Here is a 10859-nt window from a genome sequence, read left to right on the forward strand (position 1 = left end):
TCACTGCAGAATTCTATCAGCCCTTCCAAAATAACACTAATGCTCTTCAAACTATTCCATGATATAGAAAGGGAAGAGATGTTACCAAACTCACTCTATGAAGCTAGTATTGCTCTGATACCAAAATCTGATAAAGACACAACAAAAAATTAGACCAATTTCATTAATGAATATAAACACAAAATTCCCCAACAAAATGCTTGCAAATCAAATTCAACTATGCATTAAAAAGATCTTACACGATGATCAAATTGGTTTCATTCCATGGATACAAGGATTGTTCAACATATGCAGATCAGGACTGGAGGTATGGTTCAATCAGTAGAACACCTGCTTCATAAGCATGAAGCCTTGAGTTCAAACCCCAGTTCTGTCAAAAAATTCCACAAATCAATAAGCATAATATACTACATAAGCCTGATCATCTTAGTAGATGCAGAAAAATCCTTGACAAAATTTAATATCTTTTCATGATAAAAAGCCCTGAAGAAGTTAGGAATGGAAGGAACATATCTTAACATTATAAAGGCTATTTATGACAAACCTCTAGCCAACACCATACTAAATGGGAAACAACTGAAATAATTTCCTTTGAAATCAGGAACAAGACAAGGGTGTCCACTTTTCAATATAGTACTGTAATTCCTAGCCGGAGCAACAAGGCAAGAGAAAGAAATAAAAAGATATTCAAATAGGAAAGGGAGAAGTCAGTTTTTCCCTATTTGCATATGATATGATCCTATACTTAAAAAATCCTAAAGACCCCACCAACAGACTCCTAAATCTGATAAGCAGTTTCAGCAATGTAGCATGATATAAAATTAACACGCAAAAGTCAATAGCTTTGTTGGACACCAGTGGCTCATGACTGTAATCCTAGCTATTCAGGAGGCAGAGATCAGGAGGATCACAATTCAAGGCCAGTCCAGGTAAATAGTTCATGAGACCCTATCTCATAAATACCCAACACAAAACAGGGTGGGCAGAGTGGCTCAAGTAGTAGAACACTTCCTAGCAAACATGAGGCCTTGATTTCAAACCATAGTACTACCACACACAAAAAAGTAGCTTTTCTATATACCAGGAAAACAGTGCCATTCCTAACAGCCTCAGAAATATTAAATACCTAAGAGTAAATCTAGCAAGAGAGGTGAAAGACCTCTATAATGAAAATTACAAGGCCTTGAGAAAGAAACTGAGGAAGACACTGAAAGATGGAAAGATCTCTCATGTTCACAGATTGGCAGAATTAATATTGTGAAACAGGTATACTACTGAAGGCAATCTACAGATTCAATGCAGTTCCCATCAAAATTCCAATGTCATTCTTCACAAAAATAAAAACTCAATTCTAAAATTCATATGGAAACATAAAACACCCCAAATAGTAAAAGCTGTCTGGAGCAAAAAGAGCAACCCTGGAGGAATGACAATACCGAACTTCCAATTATACTATAGAGCCATTATAACAAAAACAGCGCACAAAGATCAATGGAATGGTATAGAAGACTCAGAAATAAAACCAACCATCTGATTTTTGGCAAATAAACCAAAAACACACACTGGAGAAAAGATACCTTCTTCAACAACTGGTGCTGGTAAAACTGGTTATCTAGAAGGCTGAATCTAGATCCCTCTCACCCTACACAAAAATCAATTCAAAATGGATCAAAGAGCTTAATGTAAGGCATGAAACTTTGAAACTATTGTAGGAAAACACAGGGAAAATACTGAACTATATAGACATGGGCAATTGTGCTCTAAATAGGCCTCTGATTGCCCACGAAATAAGAGCAAGAATTGACAAATGAGACTGCATCAAATTAAAAAAGCTTCAGCGCATTAAGGAAACAACTACCAGAGTCAAGAGACAGTGCACAGAATGGGGGAAAATCCCCCCCAACTATTCAATGCATAAAGTATTAATATAGAATATACAAAGAACTCTAACGATTAAACACCAAAATAACAAATAATCCAATTAGTAAGTGGGCAAATGAATTGAACAGATAGTTCTCAGAGGAAGAAGTACAAATTGCTAATAAATACATGAAGAAACATTAAATGTCCTTAGTCATAAAGGAAATGCAAATGAAAACTGCACTGAAATTTCATCTCATCCCAATGAGAATGGTAATCGTCTAGAAAACCAACAACAACAAATGCTGGTACAGATGCAGGGAAAAGGGTGCCAAACCACTGTTGGTGGGAATGTAAACCAGTGCAGCCCTGTGGAAATCAGTGTAGACTGTGTAATGAAATCCACCAAATACTTCTTGAAAAAAGGAGGAATTTAAAATGGGGGTGGTGGCTAAAGGAATATAGTAGAGAGGATGAAGTTGTTCAAAGTACACCCTATGCACCTTTGGAATTACCACACTGAAAGCCCCTTGCTCTATTAAGGCATACTAATAACAATTTAAAAAAGAATGCTCATAGCAAGTGTTCCAGTTTCTCCAGTATGACTAAACCAACCTCCCAGAAGCCAGTGGCATACAGTCACCATTTCTCATGCTCACACAGTCCATGGTTGGAACCTGAAAAGGGACATAATGCAGCAATTTTTATCTGCCCCAGGATGGCCAGTGTTTGCTCCCAGATGGTCCATTCATGCATCTGGCCTCAAGGCTTGGGTGGTTCAAGTCTGGGCTCAGCCAAGCCTCCAACCAGAGTGTCCACAGGAGGCTCACCTGTGTGTTCTGGCAGCTCAGGCCCCAAGACAAATGTTCCAGAGAGGTCCCAGTTCTGAGAAGCTGCCTGTTCTGTCTATTTGCCTGACCTTATGTGTGATAGCCTCGAGGTAACATGGTGTCTGTACTATCTTCTCAGGCCATCATAGAAATACCACAGACTGAGGCTTAAATAGCAGGTATTTATTGCCCCATTGTTCTGGAGGCTGGGAAGTCCAAATTCAAGGTGCCAGCAGTGGGTATGTTAGCTAGCTTTCTATTGCTGTGACAAAATACCTGAGAAAAGCAACTTAAAGGAGGAAATATTTATCGTGGATGGTGGTTTCAGTCATGGGTGGTTGTTTCCATTGTTTTTAGGCCACGATTAGGGAGAACATCATAATTGGGAGCATGTAGTTCAGCAGAGCTGCTCACCTCATGGCAGAGGAAGCAGAGAGCAATAGAAAGAGGCTGGGATAATATATACCTTTCTAGAAATCAACCCCAATGACCCAGTGACTTCTCCCAACCAGGTCCTGCCTCTAGTTTCCACCACCTCCCAATAATGCCATCAAATTATGAATCCATCAATGGACTAATCCACTGATTAAGTTAGAATCTTCATGATCTAATCACTTCCCAAAAGCCCATGAACTACAACCAAGCCTTTAACACATAAGCTTTGGGGGACATTTCAGATTCAGGCTATAACAGTGGGGTTCTGCTGGGTGGCGGTGGCTCCCGCCTGTAATCCAACTACTCAGGAGGCAGAGATCAGGAGGATTGCATTTGAAGTCAGCCCAGACAACTAGTTCGTGAGACCCTATCTCAAAAAACATAGGGCTGGTGAAGTGGCTCAAGGTGAAGGCCCTGAGTTCAAGCCCCAGTACCACAAAAAAAAAAAAAAAAGAGTGGGGTTCTAGTGTGGCCTTCCTTTCTTCCTTCCTTCCTCCCTCCCTCCCTCCCTCCCTTCCTTCCTTCCTTTGTAGTACTGGGCGCTGAACTCAGGGCCTTGCACTTGTTAGGCTGGCACTGTACCAATTGAGCCATGCTGGCAGCCTGACAACCACTTTCTTGCTGGGCACTCATGCTCTTTCCTCTAAATATCTGCAGGAAGAAGGAGAAAGAGAGAGAGCTCCTCTGTCTCTTCATCTTTAGTTTTCATTTATTCTTTACTTGATATATAACATTTGTACTTATTTATAATTATATTTATAATTCAGTACATGTATATGATGTATACCAATCAAATTAGGGTAATTAGCACGTCTACCTCCTCAGATACTAACATATCTTACTTAGAACCTTCAAAGTCTTTGACATGTATAAGTAGTTGTTATAGAATAGAGTTACCCTATGTAACATTAGAACTACTTACTCACTAACTGCGTCATGGTAATCCACTCTCTATTTCCTGACCCCCTCACCCCCACCCCGCCAACCTTTCTAGCCTTTAGTGACCTCTATTCTATTCTCCATTAGTAGGTGACCAAAATTTTTAACTTTCACAAATGAAGGTGAGTGAGAACATGAGGTATTTGTTTTTTCTTCCTCTGCTGGTACTGGGGTTTGAACTCAGGGCTTCATGCTTCCCAGACAGACACTCTACCACTTCAGCCACAACTCCAACTCATTTTTCCTCTTCTTGTAAGATACCAGGCCTATCAAATTTGGGTCCTACCCTTGTGTGTTGGTCAGTTGTTTGTTTGGTTTTTTTTTGGTACTGGGGCTGACCTTCACCTTGAGTCACTCCACCATCCCTTTTTTGTGAAGGGTTTTTTTCAAGATAGGGTCTTGAAACCTATATGCTGGGCTGGCTTCAAACCATGATCTTCCTGATCTCTGCCTCCTGAGTAGCTAGGATTACAGGAGTGAGCCAGCAGCTCCCTGTCTAGTTTCTTGTTATTGCCCAGTTTTTTGTTATTGTGACAAATACCTGAGAGAAACAATTTAAAAGGAGCAAAGATTTCTTTTGGCTTACGATTTCAGAGTTTTCATTAAGGGGTTATTACCAATGTCCTGGCAGGCATGCATCTTGTCTTAGTGTATTCAAGCTGCTATAACAAAATACCACAAATTGGGTGGCTTATTAAACAATGGAAATGTACTTCTCACAGTTCTGGAGGCTGGCAGCCCAAGATCAAGGTGTGGGGTGAAGGTCCATCTTCTCACAGTAACCTCACATGGCAGGTGAGCTAGCTCTCTGCAGCAAGGCAGTAATTCCAATCATGAGGCTCCACTCTCATGCCCTAATCACCTCCCAAAGCTCTGCCTCCTAATATCACTTTGGGGGTTAAAACCAAACACACAAACTTGGTGAGGGGATACAATCATTCAGGCCACAGCACTTATTGTGCCTCTTTTAGCATGAGGCAGCTGGCCACACTCCTTGGCTCATGGCTACATCTCTCCTATCTCTGCTTCTCATCACACCATCTTCTCCTCTGATTCCCAACCTTTCATGTCCCCCTTCTTCTTTTTTTTTCATGTCCCCCTTCTAAGGACATAGGTCCCATCCAAATAAGCCATCTCTCCATTTCAAGATCCTTAACTTAATCACTTCTGCCCAGCTCTTTTCCCATGTAAGGTAACCTCTCTGGGGGTTTCTGGGGATTAGGATGTGGACATATTTGGAGAACTATTATTCATCTTACCACCCGGTGCTGTTGAAAGTGCACACTTTCTTAAATGTCAGTGAGAGGACAGACCCGCCCCTACAGTATTGGAGCCCAAAGGACTGAAATAGTTTTCACTTTTATCTCAAACTATTTCATAAAAGTGACCTACAAAAAATGTTCCCTGTCTCCCTAGACTATAGCATTACACATCAGCTGTCCCAAATAAATGGACTCTGGGGTGGTGATCGCATTAACTGAGAACACAATTTCCTTTCTCACATCCCAAGACAACAAGGCCCATTACAGCATGAGAACTTGAGAACAGTAACTGACCTCTGTTACAAGAGGAAGAAGAGGAATGGATGTCAGTCACAATAGCAGAAAGCAGTATTTGTAGAGCAGTGTATTATCTCTCCTTTTATATAGCGATGGAAAATAGACACCAGATGATCCTGAAAACGTGCTGATGGGACTCCTTGGGGGTGAGCACACACACTCCCCAAACATTTTTGAGCGCTTACTGTGTGCCAGGCACAGAGTGCTTGGAAAGAACTGCTCTTCCTTCCCACTGTCATTCTTTAATTTCCTCCAGACGAACATTCCTTCAGATCAGCTTTATCTGTTGTCAGCTGTTTCCTATGTGTGGACTTGTCTCCTCAGCCTACAGGATAAATACCAGGTCACCACTTGGGTATAGTATTCTCCCTCTGGACCCACAAACTTCAGCTGAAACAATCTAAATAGGGACAGTTAACTCTTTTCTATTGTGTCGCTTAAGTACTAAACTCTTGACATAAAACACCACAGGTGTCTGTACTTCCTGCAGGTCACAACTGAGGACTCTGCGGATCCTGTGCCACCACACTGCATAGTAGCTTGAAAACACCCGCTTTGCATGGTGCCTCATCTCTTATTCAGTTCAGGGGCTGTTTCCTCACACCAGGTCACATCTGTCACCCTGAACTCTTCTGTCCAAAGTTCTTGACTGCTCTGTTTCGTTAATGGTTTTCTGGGAATGGTTTGCTTCCCAGTGGTATCCAGACTTCTGGGTGGTCAAACGTGTCCCACACTAGAAGGCTGGATCCCCAAAACCTCTCCATGGAGGTCTGAGCAATGCTATCATGTCAGTTCAAAAACTATTTGACTAGGCCATCTCTGAGTTCTTTTCTACTAACAAAAGTACGTTGTTGCCCTGGGGGTGGGGTTTAGGGTAGAGCACTTGCCTAGCATGGCCCTGGGTTCCTTCCTCAGCACTGGAAAACACGGCTATTGTTCTATACTTTTATTATTTCGTGTTTTTTTCTTCTTTCTTTTTTCTCCCCAAGATTGGTTTGTTTATTTATTTTCTTTTTGAGATAGGGTCTTGCTCTATAGACCAGGCTGGCTTGGAACTCTTGAGTGCTGGGATTAGTGTGCACCACCATGCCTGGCTCTATTGTGTCCTTTTAATACATAATTTAAATTGTAATGGGAAGTAAAGATTTCAGAGAAGTAACCAAAAATGATCTGTCCTTGATTTATTTCTAGGCACCACAAATTCCCAGCCTGAAACATACACTCTTCTTAGCAGCGCAAAGCAATAATGCCCTCTGACCTTTTCACTGGAAGGAGATTAAGTCCTTCATCTCCACTCCAATTTGCTGCTTAGACACAAAGAGAAAGCCTAGTGAGTGTTCCAGGAGGTCTCGCATTATTAAGCCTCATTGAACAAGGCAGGAGGTGACCTTCCTGGGCTCCTGCACCTCCCTCTGCCGTCCTGGCACCTCTGCTAGAGCTGTTGTGCCACTTTTTCCCTTTTTTGTCTCATTGAGAAAGAAAGATGTGCTCCACAGGTTGTTCCTGGTTGGGCTGGGTATTCCCTCTAGGGTTCCTGAGCAAGAAGCAGACGGTGCCTGCGGCACATCTTTCCACAGTACTGCTGTAGGGAGGCAAGAGGTAGAATGTGGCCTTGCAAAGCTTCAAAAGGGGACCATCAGGCAAGGCCACAGGTCCCAGCAGTACATTACTGCCCAGGTTGCAGCCTCCTGGGCAAAGACCCAGGTTAATCTTCAGAAGGCTTAGAGATCCCCCTCTGGAAACATCTTCTCCAGCCTGGAGCATGCCTCTTTCACCCTCTACACTTCTACCGTTGTGGGAGGAGTCTCCGTGGGTGTCTCACAGTTCTGCATGTCTTGCAAGCATGTCCTTTGTTTTAGGTTTCCTTTCAAGAATGTATAGTAAATGGCCTTCAAGACAAACCGTGTCTTTCTCCAAAGCAAGGACAGTTTGCTTACACTCATGGAAATATGAAGAGTGCCCTGGAGTAATAGGACAGATAGGCTTACTGCAGGTATTCAGGGTCCACAAGCTCAGATTCTCTCAAATTGTGCACTCAAGTCATTGGGCGTGTAGGTGTTAGCATCGGGCTCAGGGAAATAGGGCTAGATAGTGGATACGCTGGCTACTGCTATTATCATGAATAATAGGGCTCTGTGGGCACCCAGGAGGGTAACAGCCTAACGGTCAGCTAGCAAGCAAGGAAACCACTCAGCCATCTTTAGGAAGTTGGCATTCCCCAGTGTTGGACTCAAGGCCAATCAATGCCCCTCCCCCAGAAGGCTTCTGCCAAGACCCCTTGTGTTTTCAATAAACACTCCAAGTCAATTGAGTCAATTGGTGTTGAATTTAGAAATGTAAATATTTCAGTTCCGATATATTGCAGCCCAGCAATGCTGTCTACTTTAAGGTCACTGAACACTTCAGCTGTTGCTTACACCTAGGAATGCAGGTACAGAGCATTTAAAAAGTTCTATATGAGATGTTTTAGTGCCACCTACTGGCTGCTGTCTAATTTTTAAAAATTCTAGACACAGATCATCTCATGGTGATGACACTGCCAGTTAGAAACCAAAGAGAGAATCAGGCGTCAGGGTCAGGCTTTCTTAACAAGTCACTCTCCTGAGAACTTTGTCCAGTGGACCAGCATCCCAAGAACAGCACCCCCACCACCTAAAGGTTTCCACTAAGTCCCCCCTCTTAAAGGTACCACCACCCCACTGAGGACCAAGCCCCCAACACATCACCCTTTGAGGCTAAATCACATCCAAGCCATAACTGGAATTTAAAAATATATTATCTTGACAAAATTTCTATATACTAGATACACATATTCTTTTATTTTAAGTAAATGCATAGAAAAGGTGTGAAAAGAGGTACACAGTAACAATTAACTTTGGGTGAGGAGGTTAGATTGTGGGGTGAAAGGCAACTTTAACTTTTTACCGTACATGCACCTGTATATAAAAACAGGTCTTATAACAATTGCACAACTTTAAAAATGGTCAAGAGAATGAGAAAATATTTGAAAAAGACACATTTGATAAAAATTATCCAAAATATACAAAGAACACACCATTGAAGTATAAGAAAACCCAGCTAATAAATGGGCAAAAGTATTGAATGGACACCTTACCAAAAAAGATATGCAGATGCCAAATAAGTATCTTAAAAGATCATATGTCATGAAAGAAACGCAAATTAAAACAACAGTGAGATACTACTATAGACCGATTGAATGGCCCCAATCCAGAACACTAACAACACTAGACACTGGAGAGGATATGGAGCAACAGGAATTCTCATTCATCAATAGTCATAAATACAAAATGGTACAACCACTTTTGGCAGTTTCTTAATTAATTAAATATACTTTTATCGTGTTACCCAGCAATCACACTCCTTGGTATTTACTTGAAGGAGTTGAAAATTTTTGCATACATACACACAATTGTTTGCACAAGCTTTTATTCATAATTGCCAAAACATGGAAGCAACCAAGATAAGCTTCAGTAGGTGAATGGATAAACAGTAGTACATCCAGTTATCAAGCCTGAAAAGACACAGAGGAGCCTCAAAAGCATATTACTAAGTCAAAGATGCCAAAGACGTCAAAGCATATTACTAAGTCAAAGACGCCAAAGACGTCAAAGACGTCAAAGACGCCAATCTGAAAAATGTGACAAAGTCCATGATTCTAACTATATGACATTCTGGAAAAGACAAAGCCATGGAGAATGTGGAAGCATCAGTGGTGGGCAGGGATTAGGGGAGAGGAGGATGAATAGGCAAAACAGAGGATTTCTAGGGCTGTGAATGTATGATATTGTAACAGTGGATACATGTCTTTTTACATTTGTTAAAACCTATGGGGCGGTTAGAGGTATGGCTCAAGTAGTAGAGTGCCTGCCTGGCAAAGTGCAAGGCTGAGTTCAAACCTCAGGACCACAAAAAACCAAATCAAATCAAACTCATGGAAGGTCCAACACCAAAAATGAGCCCTAACGTAAAAGGGAGTTTGGTGATGCTGCTATCACCACTCTGGTGTGGGATGTTGATAGTGGAGGAGGCTGTGTGTGTAAATAGGGGTGTATATGGGAACTCTTTGTATTTTGTGCTCAACTTTGCTGTGAACCCAAAAGTGTTGTAAAAGTTAATTTAAAAAAAGTCCTGTTTCCCCTATTCAAATTCCACCTTCTCTCAGATCTTGGTTAACTCCATTTCAATATAGCTTTTCAAAAATATTTAAAAATTTTAAGTTTCTGGTGTTTTAATAAATTGAATATTTGTAGACAGTGAATACTTTTTTGGAAATGAGTGTTTTTGACCTTAAAGAAGTTCAGTTGCTAGTGGTTATAGCTACAACACATGAACTTGGAGTCTGCCTCTAAGGGCAGAAATAAAGTCTTATTTTTAGTTTTAAAAAAAGGAAGTTAAAAAGAAATTCAGAAAGGTTAGGTCATTTCCCCTCTTCTCTCACAGGTTTCTGTGCAGTCCACCAGAGGGGAGGTTGGGACGAATTATTCGGAAAACTTTGTAACTGTTCATTTTATCACACCTCAGGCTCATGCCATTCCTGGCCATAATCTAAAGTGCAAGCCCCTCTGCTGACTCATTTCTTCATTTTTCTCTGTACTTTCTCTTCCCTGACCCAATCTTCTTTTTCCCATTCTATCTAAGTTTACTATGCCTCCTGGACTGCCTTTCTCTGATTAAAAAAAAAAAAAAAAAAAAAAATCCTTAAAATCTTAACCTCTGATAACATGTTCCTCCACTTTCTGGCTTTGCCTGAATCCTTTTGTTTTTGTTTTTGTTGGCTGTATGGGGGCTTGAGCTCAGGGCCTTGTGTACTTGTCACTCTGTCAGCTCTTAACAGAATCCTTGATTTTTTTTTTTTTTCTTATTTTACTTATTTCTCCTTTGGAGACTAGGGCTCCAGGGTAGTTCTCATTTCCACTACGTCTTCATCCCCATTTTGGCTCCAGCTGTGACTTTTTCCCCCCTACTATGGTTTGAACTCAGGGCCTACATCTCGAGTCACTCCACCAGCCCTTTTTTTTTGCGATTTTTTTTTTTCGAGATAGGATCTGGCAAACTATTTGCCTCAGCTGTTTCTGAACAACGATCCTCCTGATCTGCACCTCCGGGCGCCCCGCACGTCTTCGCTTTTGAAGACCTGGGCAGTCATGGAGCGCTCACCCCTAGCTAAACCCAGCTAAGCTGTGGAGCGCGCCGACTCTGCGGGTGGTAGGGACGT

The sequence above is a fragment of the Castor canadensis genome, chromosome 4 (genome assembly GCF_047511655.1).
Source record: "Castor canadensis chromosome 4, mCasCan1.hap1v2, whole genome shotgun sequence".
NCBI lineage: Eukaryota > Metazoa > Chordata > Mammalia > Rodentia > Castoridae > Castor > Castor canadensis.